The sequence below is a fragment of the Scyliorhinus canicula genome, chromosome 17 (genome assembly GCF_902713615.1).
Source record: "Scyliorhinus canicula chromosome 17, sScyCan1.1, whole genome shotgun sequence".
Taxonomy (NCBI): Eukaryota; Metazoa; Chordata; class Chondrichthyes; order Carcharhiniformes; family Scyliorhinidae; genus Scyliorhinus; species Scyliorhinus canicula.
The window spans coordinates 26,210,070-26,224,598 of record NC_052162.1 but is presented as its reverse complement, the minus strand read 5'-3'; positions in this window follow the sequence as shown (position 1 = coordinate 26,224,598).

Here is a 14,529-nt window from a genome sequence, read left to right as displayed (position 1 = left end):
ACATGCTGCCTGCCTCAACAGAAGCAGATGATCGTGATGACAAATCACATGTGAATACATGTGCGAATGAATTTTTTGTTTCTTAGTTTTGGAAGGAGAGGAGAGGATGCAAGTTGATTTTAGTCAGATCTTAGAAGTACGCAAGTGAAGAATTTCTATCCATTGGGTTGGGAGAAGACTCTAGCTTATGTTAATATGTAACTGGGTGTTAACATCTTGGTCAGATATCCAAGGAAGGGGGCCAAGTCACTGAGTTCAAATTCTAGCATCGTGCGGCTTTGTATAGATGTAGCTTTGACTTACAGCTATTTGAGTTTAGGAGACACATATTTACATTTGCTTAGTTATGGTCACTTTTTTTTTTAAGAAACCATTTCCTAGTTTGTCTTGAAAATTTGAATAGTTCACCTGAAGCCATCAGAGGGAAAGATAGACTGGAGAGATCTGTAAGGTCAGCGAGAACTGTTACACAATGTAACACAGACATGAATTTGCATTGGAGAGGTTGGGACTGTTTGCCTTAGAGAACAGAAGGTTGTGAGGACATTAGATAGATGTATTCAAGATCTTGAGGAGTATGTGTAGACCGAGAGGTCCCGTGAGAAGGTGGTGATGCAGCTACGCAAGCGGTTTTCATAGAATAGAATTTACAGAATAGAATTTACAGTGCAGAAGGAGGCCATTCAGCCCATCGAGTCTGCACCAGCTCTTGGAAAGAGCACCCTACCCAAGGTCTACAATCTACCCTATCCCCATAACCCAGTAACCCAACCCAACACTAAGGGCAATTTATCATGGCCAATCCACCTAACCCGCACATCTTTGGACTGTGGGAGGAAACCGGAGCACCCGGAGGAAACCCACGCACACACGGGGAGGATGTGCAGACTCCGCACAGACAGTGACCCAAGCCGGAATTGAACCTGGGACCCTGGAGCTGTGAAGCGATTGTGCTATCCATAATGCTACCGTGCTGCCCGTTTTGTGGAAGAAGCACATCGAATAAATACTCTTTGTTGAAAGTCCTTGCTGTCAACATCTACATGGTGTCAGAACTTGGCAGTATGGTACAAGGAATTCGCCGCATCAACTCACTCATCTTTATTGCGGACAGTTCCAGAGAATTCCTACAGTGTTCAAGGAGGCTATTCAGCCCATGGCGTCTGCACTGACTCTCTGAAAGAGCACCATACTTCAACCCACTTCCCTGCCCTTTCCCTGTAACCCCACCTAACCTGCATATCATTGGACACTAAGGGGCAATCTACCTAACCTGCACATCTTTGGGCTGTGGGAGGAAACCGGAGCATCCGGAGGAAACCCACGCAGACACAGGGAGAACTTGCAAACCTCACGCAGTCACCCAAGGCCGGAATTGAACCTGGGTTCCTGGTGCTGTGAGGCATCGGTGCTAACCACTGTTCCAGCGTGCTGCCCTCGGAAAGGTTTGAGAAGGAATGGTGTATTTACTGCGGCGCCTAACAAATCAAAAAAGGTACAGGCTTATACTCTATTATTAAACTTCGAGGCCGGTAAAAAATTCAAGTGGTTTGTTTTCCAAAGAGGACCTTGAAATTATTCTAAAAATGTTCGAGAATACCTGTCTCCTGGTTAAAAACGTAATCCTGAATAGACATGCGTTCAATTCAACAAACGAAAGAGCAGATTAATCAATATAATCTTACACAGCCACCATGAAAATATTGGCATAGAAATGTACATTTGGAACTCTCACTGATGAATTAACCAGTGATCGAGCAGTTTGTGGAATTTATAATGATGTGCAAGGAGCTGCTGCGGGAGAAGGGCCTAACGTTACAAGCAGCCATTGGTACTTGTATGTTAAACAATCAGAAAAATGAAGCAGAGATTTAAGGTGGGCAACAGAGGTATTTGCAGTACAGGGTTCACCCTGGTCCAACTGCAGTGGCCAGCACTCTCCAAACAGATCAGTTTGTCTTACATACGGTAAAAGAATGTGGGAAATTGAATCATTTCGCAAAGTGCAGCAGTGCCCGGAACCTCAGCAGCCTTTCCCGACCATCAGCAATAGGGCGGCTGGTGGGATCTCCGGGGTAGGAGCGTCAGTAAAGTCAATGAATTGGAGCTTGGTCAAACCAGTGAGCCTCCAACAACACTCTCTTGCAGAAATATCGACACCATCACAGAAATAGGGTGAGGTCTTTACCACCCTCAACATAATTCAAAATAATGCAAGACTAAAGGTGAAGATTGACACTGGAGCAAAGTGTAATGTATTGTCCAGCTGAATGTTACAGGAACTAGACCCATATGCAGCATCAGACCCCAGCACCCGGGTGGACTTTGTGGCTTATGGCGGACAAACCATCTTCACCAAAGGTGCAGCTATACTCCACTGCACACAGGGCAATTTCAAGTTGCATATAGTTGGCCACAATGTAAAGCCACTGCTAGGGCTTCGGGACAGCACTGCATTGGGGCTCATTCAACTTAGTCCAAAAGTTCATGCCCTACAACTCCAACCAGAGGTGACAGTATATAGAGGCCTCTTCAACTGCAATATCATTGGTAAGCTGCTAGTTGTACACCACATGAGGCTGGATGATTCTATGTTCATCCCATGTTGTAGTGCTGTCACTGGACCTCTTGTCAACTTATCCACCAGGATGTTGAACGGTGATGGTAAGAGCATCATACAGTCGATACTTTGAGGTTCGAGAACCCAGGGTCCTTATTGACACAGTGTCGTTATGTACAGACCAAAAAGAAGCTTCTTTCGTATTCGCCTGTCAGAAATCTCAATGTAGTGAGAAAATGGTTGTGTTGTAATTCACTGACTGACCACTAGGAGTCTCATTAGTACATAAGTGAATGTTCGAGTCAGGTGACCTCGGACTGACCAGGGAGCTGGGAGAGAGATGTTGGTTTGTGCATGTTCATACTGATATTCATCTGTTGTTTTGTATATATTTGACCCACAGGTAATTTTAATAAATCATTTATAGCTTTAGCTACAAGTGTTCTTGTAAGATAAATCAGACCATCCACCAAGAACATTACACCCTTACATGCTTCCTGTATGGTTGTCCAATAACTGTGGAAACAGATAACAGCCATTCAGAACTATCGTAAAGAAGCCTCTTTACACTGTGGGTGCAATTAAGGTGCAATTAAATGACCACGTTGCACTTGAGCGAGAATGCGACGTGGGCATTAGATTGTGGGAGAGGCCAAAATCGAGAACCGTGACGAGCGCCAATCGGTTTGTGATCTAACTGGCATGCTCCCGTTGGCGAAGTCAGGATCCTGCCGAAGGAAGACGAGAAAGCAATAACTATCATTATCATGAGGCCAATCTCCATAAAATTGACGGGAAAGACCCCTATTTAATGGCCTCCTCTAATCTAAACAAGGGGGCACCGATTAGTGCATCTTTTTAAAAACGTGAAGCTGGCGGAATGGCCGCTGTGGGGACCTGAGGAAGTGAGTAGCCATCTTCGCTCCCAGGCAATGAGACCGGGGGCACTGGGGCAGCTGCCCCTGTGCTTCGGGGGGAGGGGGTGTGTGTGGGGGGGGGGGGGGGGGGGGAGGGGTGGTTAGCCGCTTGGGGGGGGGCAGAGGGGGTGGGCAGCCTTGGTCAGCGTGGCCCACCATTGGTGGAGGTGGGTCACTCATGGGCTGGGGGAGATGGGTACCCACCGGTATGCCAGGCCACCTTCTGGATCGCATGTACCCATTACAGGGGCAACCCCAGCCCCTGGCTGTCTGATCCACCCACCACCCATAGCTCCCACTGACCATGGAGGCTTCTGGCCGCACTGCTAAAGGTTATTGCTAATAGGGAATTGGCAATCATAGTTAAGTGGGCACTCATCTTTGCCACTTCGCATAGGACATGGCCTCGTCCGTCATCCTACCCTCTCTCCAGTGTCCCCCCATCCCACTCCCTTACCCCTCTCCCTTCCCCCCACCACCACTCTGTCCCCCTCCCCACCATCCTGTTCCACCCTCGCAGGGTCTGTGTAACATCACTCCAGGGGGATGGGACTATGTTGGCACTGTCAGTATTGTAGAGGCACTCAGCCGTGGCCGACACTGACTGAGCGATGCCATTCACGCTGCAGCAGGTTCTCCACTGCAGCCACTACCAAAGCAGTGTTGGCTTCCGTGGCACGTATTGCCAGCACTATTTCCCGTGCCCGTAGCCTCTGGGACTCCTCCAGTCAGCTATCGACCTGCTGGAGTGTCGGTGACATTCCTCTTCTGAATATCACGGCTGCTCCGGGTAAACCTGGTCCAGAGGCTTAGCATCTGACTGGGACCCAGGTGGGTCCTGGGATCCAGCAGATCTCTGACTGCTGTCTCACCTCGGGGTTCCTGCCTCCACCTGATGTGCATCAGCAACAATGTGGTGTTTACCAGAAGGTACCCCAGTAGCCTGTCCACTATTGTCGCCCACCGAGGTGCTTGTCTCTGCGCTGGTGGAGGGTGGGGATGAAAGCTGTGCCGCGAATACGGTGGTCTTCTTGCAGCTCCCCTCCAAGGTGTTCCCATGGGTGGCAGGGGGATCACCCCAGATGGGCTGGCACCGTTGGATGGAGATCCTGTGGGAGAATGTGATCATAATGTGGATATGTGGTGAGTGGGAGGGGTAGACCATTCCCAATGGCATTAACAACTCATGTGTGGCAGGTCATCTGGGTGGCAGCCAGCGGCTCCCCAGCTCTGTGGCGTACGCCAACCTCTGTCAATGACCGACCTGTCCTCGGCCACCCCCGCGACCTCCAGGGCCCATAACCCGTAGGGGTGAGGACTCTGGTGACCGTCGCCACGCCGCCCATCTGGGCCCAGAGGGGGCATCGTGAGCTGCACGCTTCATTCATCGTGGGGGTGGGGATACAGCAGGGGTGATGGGGAGTATGAGGGAATTGAGGGGAATGGGGAGAATGACACTTTTACAGGTGCAGCAGGACCACAATTTCTACCGATGAGGTTCTGCTGCTGCCCAGTGTGACACCAACGTGAGTGATGCCCTCATGAAATGCTGATCGAGAAGCAAAACACACTATGATTGAGATGCCCACAGACTCGGCCCTCGAACACCTGATCAAACGGTCAGGATTCAGACCACACTTGGCTAGGACAAGTTTGCAGTGTAACACAGCAAATGCCCCGCAACTGAACAGTTACATGGTAGCTGCAGAGGGTGCCCACTATGTATGTAACTGCTGGCACCTTCTACAGGTATCAGAACCAGCACCAACAGATGACACAGCATTTCTATCATCCGGCCTATGGTACAGGCACCCTACACGCAGACCACTTCACAGCCCTGCGCCCACAGAGCACGCTGATGGAACATTTTGGGCTGCCCACACTGAGGACACCAGCCAGAGTAAGATGACAACACCACCAACCTGCGTAACCACATGCTCAGGACCCCTGCGCAACCCGAAGACGGGGTTCTAGGACTTTATTACTACTTAGCCTCGAACTGGCTTTCGAATTTCAGCTTTCTACAACACAATGGCAGGGATGGGGAAAGAGGCGAGATGGGCTACACACTGGCTATAATGGCTCAATCCATACCTCACTGTATATGTAAACATTTATGTATTGTTAGTTCATTTAACTTGTATGTTACTGTGGTGAATGAAATTCACACGGTATTGTAAGTTACCAATGTCACTCTGTTCCCATTGTATATATGTACCGATATTGTAAGTGCAGTTGCACTACCTGACCACCAGGGGAGTAGCTCTGGGAGTACTCGAGAGTTTGTACTGGGCTCCCCCTTGGCTCCGCCCAGAACTCCTCCCCCTGGAGCTGCTGTATAAAGATCCGTGCCACAGCGTCAGCCAGCCAGTTCACCGAAAGTTCAACGGCTAACAGGCTGGCTCTGTTGTAAGTATATTAAAACCGCTATTCTAATCCTACAAGTACGTGTCCGTGGAATTGATGGTTCCATCAATTTAATATATTTACAAAACAGTCAAAGTAAATCATGGAAGCAGCCCTCAAGCCCGGACGCCTAGAACTCGACCCGCAGGATGCAGAGGCTAAAGACATTTTTTCCCACTGGCTGAGATGTTTTAAAGCCTACCTGGCAGAAGCCAGTGCCGCTGGAACAACGGAGGAACAAAAACTCAGCCTACTGCACGCGATGGTAAGCCACAGAATCTCCACACAGCTAAATCCGGCCGGTTCTTACACCGCAGCGCTGGCGATATTGGACAAAATGTACGTTAGGCCCATTAACGAGGTTTATGCACGCCACATGTTTACGACTCGCCGTCAGCGGCCTACAGAAACGCTACCCGAATTTGTACGGGAACTGAACAATCTTTCTAATGACTGTAATTATCAAGCCGTTACCGTGGCTGAACATAGGGAGCTTGCTGTGCGGGACGTTTTCGTAGCGGGCCTTAGATCGAACTATGTGCGCCAAAGACTGCTAGAAAAGGGGGCCCAGGACTTAAATACTACTATGGAGGCTGCTACCACTATGGAAGTCTCCTTCCGCAGCCTCACCTCGTTTCCCGCGGACCCCGCGACCTCATCATGGACCTCCGACCAACAATCCCCCCAGGCCTGTGCCGCACGGCCCCCCCAGCTACCGCGCTGCCAAAGCCAGTTACTCAGCTGCCCCAGCCTGCCATTTCTGTGGCCAAAGCCAGCACCCATGGCAGCACTGCCCAGCCCGATCCGCGACCTGCAGCAGCTGCGGGAAGAAAGGCCACTATGCCAGAGTGTGCCTTGCGAAAAGGGCCCCAGTTTCTAACTCCCCAGTAGAGAGAACAAATCGCTCCCAACACCAGCGGGCCCGTGGGGCCCGAAACGCTGCGGCCTACGCCCCGAGTTACATACAGTTTCCTATTGCACACACTTCCACATCTCATGTCAGCAGGGGGAGATCTGGTCCCAGTGATCAGGCGAGAATGTGATGGTGCGGCTACATAAGATGTCACATGGCGGGAGCGCGGGAGTTATCCCCGAGAGTGCGGGCAGAGAACGCGTTGAAGTGACTGCTCAGCTCGCGAATAAAATATTCTTTGTTGAAATCCTTGCTGTCAGAGAGTCGGGAGCCCAAAACATCAACAGTATGCACAGGGTCAATAGTGAGAAGCTGTTTCCATTCCAGACAACATCAAGAACTAGAGGGCACAGGTTCAAAATAATTGGCAAAAGGAGTAAAAGTGACATGAGGACAACTTTTTTCACTCAGAAGATGGTTGGAATCTGGAGCAAACTTCCTGAGAGGGTGAAGGGGGCAGGTTCGATCGAGGTGTTTAAAAGGGAATTGGACTGCGATTTGAATAAAGGAGCATGTGCAAGGATATAGGAATAAGGCAGGAGAGTGGGATGAGGTTGAGCCAGTGCAAACCCGGATGGGCCGAATAGTCTCCTTCTGCACTGTAAAGATTCTGTGATTCTGTAAATATTTATGTGGCAGATTAGTGCAGCAGAAAAAACGATTTTCTTTTTTAAGAAGACTTGGGACTAATATAACATCGAAACCGTGTCATTGCCACTGTTCACAGTTACGTACTGTATAATGAATCTGTTTGGCATAGTCAGCCTAAGCCATAGTTCAGAGGTATTCCACAGCCATTGCACATTGAGGGAGATCAAGTAAGGACATGCGATTTAATTACCAAGTTGAAATACAGAAATGAAGGATTTCTTTTCAATCTCTGGGCATATGAGGTAAAGCACACTGCACCAAACAGATACCGAGACTGAGGTAATTAGAGTGAAATTCACAACAAACATGCTGAGAAGGTTGGGCGATGGGGGCTGGAATCGTGGTTGGTTATCACAAAATTTAGAATTGTAGCTAAGAGAGGATGTGGAAAGGTCCGAAGATTTTTCTTACTGAAAGACTTGTTGGAATGTTTTTGAAAGGTAGGAACAGGAATAGGCCATTTAACAAACCCCCCCCCCCCCCCACCCCCCCCCTCCCCCCAAAGCTGTTTCACCCTTCCATGAGATCCTGGCTAATCAGCAACCTAACTCCATAAAAACTCAATCTTTTAATACCTTTGGTTAATTAATTAAAGACATACAGGCCGGAATTCCCCCTTCCTCCCCCCCCCCCCCCCCCCCTAGTTTGTTTAATCTCTCCTCATTAGGGCTGGTTTAGCTCACCAGGCTAAATCGCTGGCTTTGAAAGCAGACCAAGCAGGCCAGCAGCACGGTTCGATTCCCGTACCAGCCTCCCCGAACAGGCGCCGGAATGTGGCGACTAGGGGCTTTTCACAGTAACTTCATTGAAGCCTACTTGTGACAATAAGCGATTCTCATTTCATTTTTCATTTAACCGCAGTGGATTGCTGAGGTGGAAACAATTCAATTTTTAAAGGGAAAAATTGATTAATACTCGGTGGCGCAGATAAAAGCAAAAGGAAGGCAGGGAACGGAAAGGCCCAGCGTGGATAAAACAGGTGAACGGCTTGTGTTATGTGGTAAACACCACTGGTAACACACTATGTGTATTACGGTACTGCCACTGTATTACAGGTACCACGGTAAATCCCAGCCTGCTGGCTCCTCCCAGCAGGCGGCGTATAAAAGTGTGTGCTCTCCTGCGCTGCTCCCATTCTGGTTCCAGCTGCAGGAGGCTCAACACCTTGTGCAATAAAGCCTCGATTGTTTCACTATTCTCGTCTCGTGGTTATTGATGGTACATCATGTTGTAAACTTGTAGGGCTGTAAATTCAATTAGCCTGCTGGCAGGTGTAACCATGATGCCCGCTCAGAAGGGGCCCATCGCTGGCTTGACACACAGCGCGATAACCACCGGCTCAGCCACAGACTGCACAATCTGTAAAGACTAATTAGCATAAAGCCATGAGGCTGAACTTAGTGTCCCTCATCCCGGAAAGAGCTGGGAGTAGGGATTGGGGAAGGGCATAAAATGTGGTGGGAAGGACCAGGGTGGGGACCCATTGGGCGGAATCATCCCAGAAATTGGCAAACTCCGACTTTGTGCACAGAAGCGGCGTTTGACCTGTTGATGCCATTGTGGCTTTTTCTTTTCTTTAATTAAAAATATGTTGATTAAAAGAAATTCCACAACAATCAAATAAACCAGACCAAAAAGAGAAAAATGTAAAATATTACAATCAAATATAGAAGTAAAAAAAAAAGAAACACATCAGGCTTAATAAACATTAAATAATAAAACTAACCTCAACCCCCTAACAACTGACAGTGACTAACTCCTTAAAAAAGGAAATGAATGGTTGCAATCTTAGGTAGAATCTCTCCACCGAGCTTCTGATGGTGAACTTGATTTTCTCCAAATGCAAGAATGACATTAAGTAAGTCACAGGACCAAGCTCGAGTCCCAGGCTAGCCACACGGATCCCCGTCGTCTATGGCAAGGTCTGCAAGACACAACGGGCTACAAGATGAAGGCATGTAAAATCGTCGGCTCCAACACACCTCTCCCTGATGAGCTCATCGCATTCTCTGTCGGCTTTGAGCAATAGGTCAGCGAGAGCGAGCCCTCCACCCTAGAAACCGCTGATGAACCTGTATCTGAGGTCACCACGGCAGACATCAGAGCAGCCTTCTCGAAGGTCAACCCACAGAAAGCCACCGGCCGGGATGGGGTACCCGGACGGGCACTCAGGCCTCGTGCGGATCAGCTGGCGGGGGTATTCACAGACATCTTCAACCTCTCTTTACGACAATCTGAGGTCACTATCTGCTTCAAGAGGACGACCATCATCACTGTACCAAAAAAAGTCAAGCAGCGTGCCTTAATGACTATCGTCCAGTAGCTCTGACATCCACCATCATGAAGTGCTTCGAAAGGTTAGTCATAGCACGAATCAACTCCAGCCTCCCGGATTGCCTTGATCCACTACATTTCACCTTCCGCTGCAACAGGTCCACAGCAGACGCCATCTCCATGGCCCTGCACTCTACCCTGGAACACTTAGATAACAAAGATACCTATGTCAGACTCCTATTTATTGACTACAGCTCAGCCTTCAACACCATCATTCCTACGAAACACATCTCCAAACTCCGTGGCCTTGGCCTTGGCTCTTCCCTCTGCGACTGGATCCTGAACTTTCTAACCCACGGGCCACAATCAGTAAAAATAGGCAACAACACCTCCTCCACGATCATCCTGAGCACTGGTGCCCCACAAGGCTGTGTCCTCAGCCCCCTACTATACTCCTTATACACCTATGACTGTGTGGCCAAACTCCCCTTTTCAAATTTGCTGATGGCACCACCGTAGTGGGTCGGATCTCAAAAAATGACGTGACAGAGTACAGGAATGAGATAGAGAATCTGGTGAACTGGTGCGATGACAATAATCTCTCCCTCAATGACAGCAAAATGAAGGAGATTGTCATCGACTTCAGGAAGCGTGGTGAAGAAAACGCCCCTGTCTACATCAATGGGAACGAAGTAGAAAGGGTGGAGAGCTTCAAGTTTTTAGGTGTACAGATCACCAACATCCTGGTGTCCTCCCATGCCGACACTATAGTTAAGAAAGCCCACCAACGACTCGACTTTCTCAGAAGACTAAGGAAATTTGGCATGTCACCTACGACTCTCACCAACTTCTACAGATGCACCATAGAAAGCATTCTTTCTGGTTGTATCACAGCTTGGTATGGATCCTGCTCTGCCCAAGACCGCAGGAAACTACAAAATGTTGTGAATGTAGCCCAGTCCATCACGCAAACCAGCCTCCCACCCATTGACTCTATCTATAATTCCCGCTGCCTCAGAAAGGCAGCCAGCATAATTAAGGACCCCACGCACCCCGGACATACTCTCTTCCACCTTCTTCCGTCAGGAAAAAGATACCAAAGTTTGAGGTTACGTACCAACCGACTCAAGAACAGCTTCTTCCCTACTGCCATCAGACTTTTGAATGAACCTACCTCGTATTAAGTTGATCTTTTCTCTACACCTTGCTATAACTGTAACATTATATTCTGCAGTCTCTTATTCCTTCCCTATGTACGGTATGCATTGTTTGTACAGCATGCAAGAAACAATACTTTTCACTGTATACTAATACATGTGACAATAATAAATCAAATCAAATCCAATCAGATAAACAGAGGCGCTGGGCAGGGTGGGAGACCTCCAAACAAGCAATATTCACCTCCGGGCTATCAAAAGGCAAAGGCATGACGAAGAACAAAGAACAATACAGTACAGGAACAGGCCCTTCGGCCCTCCAAGCCTGTACCGGTCATGATGCCACTCTTGGTCAGAAACCCTCAGCACTTCCCAGTGCCGTATCCCTTTACCGACATCCGTCTTTACCCCAGACTGTATCACCAGATAATCCGACATACCAAATATTGCCACTAGCAGATACGGGTCTAACTGTAACATGAGTTAGACATAAAGAAAGAAGCCCAGAAGACTGTAAGTTTGGGTCAGGACATGAATACATGTGTATGGTTAGCCGGCCGAAAAGAACAACGATTACACCTATCCTCAACAGTTGTGAACAACTCACTCATCCTCGCCCTGGTCCTATGTAACACCTTAAACAGAATTAGGCTCAGCCGAGCACATGAAGACGTGGAGTTGACCCTGCAAAGGGCCTCCCTCCACACCTCACCAGTAAGAATGGGACCGGTTCACTTTCCCATTTCGCCCTCACACCCCCTCAACAGAGCAGAATCCGATGAAAGGACATGACAATACAGGTCTGAAATTGGCCCATCGCCAGACCGGGCTAGGGACAGAATCAAGGAAGAAGATGGCGCCAAAGGAAAGGAAGGAAAAACTTTATGTGAAAAATCACAAAAAAAACTGGAGTTGGGCAGCTGGAATTTATCAGCCAACTCTCTGAAACTGGCAAACCTCCCTCTCCTCCACGAACATGTCCCCAAACCACCCCAGAGTTTATTGCAAGGGAAGTGGAATGTAAAAGGAAATGGATGTTTTGCTGTATTTGCACAGGGTGTTGGTGAGGCCACATCTGGAGCACTGTGCAGTGTTTTGGTTCCTTTATTTAGGAAAGGCTATAACTGAGTTAGAAGCAGTTCAGAGAAGGCTCATTCAACTGATACCTGGGATCAGGGAGTTATCTTATGGGGATAGGCTGGATAGGGCCTGAATCCATTGGAGTTTAGAAAATTAAGAGGTGGTCTTGAAACAATTTATACACTGAGGAGACTTAGCAGGGCTGTGCTGAAAAGACGTTTACCCTTGTGGGAGAGAGTAGAACTAGGAGACACAATTTAAAATTAAGGGGTCACTCATTTAAGACCGAGGTGAGGAAAACTCTTTTCTCTCAGAGGATCGTGAATCTTTGGAACTCTCTTCCCCAGATAGGCAGGGTCAATTAATAATTTTATGGCCGAGGTCAATAGATTCTTGACCAATGTAGTAATCCATGGGAAGCAGGAGTTCCGTCACCACACCAATATTTATTTACAATAACGATATTACGGGAGCAGCTACAAACAGTGCTGCTAGCAGTCCAGTCAACTTAAGACTCACTCACAAAGCCTACACAGGTGATTATATGGACCCCCTCAATGAGCTATCATTGAGGGAGCTCATACTCCAATTGGCCAACCAATAAAGCCAATTGGAGTTCATTACAACCAACAAGGGAGTCAAATGTTATCAGGGATAGGTGTTATTTGGTGCTGAGGTCACAATCAGGTCAGCCGTAGAACTTGGAACATAGAACATACAGTGCAGAAGGAGGCCATTCGGCCCATTGAGCCTGCACTGACCCACTTAAGCCCTCACTGCCACCCTTTCCCCCTAAGCCAATAACCCCTCCTAACCTTTTTGGACACTGAGGGCAATTAAGCATGGCCACCTAACCTGCACGTCTTTGGGCTGTGGGAGGAAACTGGAGCACCCGGAGAAAAACCCACGCAGACATGGGGAGAACGTGCAGACTCCACACAGACAGTGACCTAGCGGGGAATCGAACCTGGGACCCTGGCACTGTGAAGCCACGGTGCTAACCACTATGATACCGTGCTGCCCTGATCATCTTGAATGGCGGAGAAGGCTCAAGGAGCCTCGTCCTGCTTTTAATTCATGTGTGCTTATGAACATGCAACTGGATGCCTGTCCCTTTAATTATTGCTTGATAGGGGTGGGGTGGAATTACTCATGCAGGTGGACAGATGTTCAACTGCGGGGACCAGCACAGGTGTTCGGTGGACAGACCATGTTTGAAAGAGTTCATCAAATCAGCCAGAATGGTTGATGTCACCATTGGAGCTTTCCTCTCATTACCAGCACATGCATGGCATGTCCACGTTAGTCATCTTCCCAGCATGGTGCGCCGTATATGAGGCACTGGGAGTGACCCACAGTGAGGCCCATGCTATTTTATGCCTTTGAGGTCTCTATTGTGCTGAGGCCTCAGTGATTTTACAGAGCCCGATTTCGCAGTCTCAGCTTCCAACAGGGTATAGTGCCCAGAATAATAATGAAAGAATTCTTTGATCTTGTGTCTGGTAAAGAAGGATTGTTTGATGTGTTGAGTCGAATATCCAGGTGTCAACAGTTTTGTTTGTTAAATGCCAGCACAATTCGAGATATTTTTGGTCCTCCCCAGATGTGAAAGTATCACAAGATTATCATCTACTAAAAATGATAGTTGTCAATGCAGAAATCTCTCAGAGGAAAGATGTCATCACACCAGTTATGCTTTTGTTTTGGGTAGCAACTGTCGCTTAGCATAGAATGCAGGCCTTTCAATACGTGTGGAAGTCTAATAGTGTTCCAGTGTTTGAAGCAAGCTGTTTAATTCACTGTGAAACTGGCTGAATAAATGTTGGTTAATGGTTTCCTGAAATTAATCACAAATGCTAATCCTGTCAAAGCTTGTCTGGAAATTCAATGTGAAAGGAAAATATGAGATAGCAAGTGCATCTTTCGCCACTGGAGAGAACTCCCATTGAGTCCTGGAAAAGGGAATATTCCAAGGACTCAAAAGTTAATGTTGTTTTGCGGGAAGGATATGACTTAACCCTAAATAAATTATATTCACAACTGTGGCAAAAATAAGTTCTTTGGTCGGGCAAATCAGCCTATTGTGCTAATTAGCCTATTGATGTTGCCTGGTATGGAGGGTGCTAGCTATGGAGAAAGTTTGAGTAGATTAGGATTGTTTTCATTGGAAAGACGGAGGTTGAGGGGAGACCTGATTGAGGTCTACAGAATTGTAAGAGGTATGGACAAGGTGGATAGCAACAAGCTTTTTCCAAGAGTGGGGTTGTCAATTACAAGGGGTCACAATTTAAAGGTGAGAGGGGAAAAGTTTAAGGGAGATGTGCGTGGAAAGTTTTTTACGCAGAGGGTGGTGTGTGCCTGGAATGCTTTGCCAGCAGAGGTGGTAGAGGCGGGTACGATAGCATCATTTAAGAGGCATCTTGACAGATATATGAATGGGTAGGGAACAGAGAGAAGTAGATCCTTGGAAAATAGGCAACAGGTTTAGATAAAGGATCTGGATCGGTGCAGGCTGGGAGGGCCGAAGGGCCTGTTCCTGTGCTGTAATTTTCTTTGTTCTTTGTTCTAATT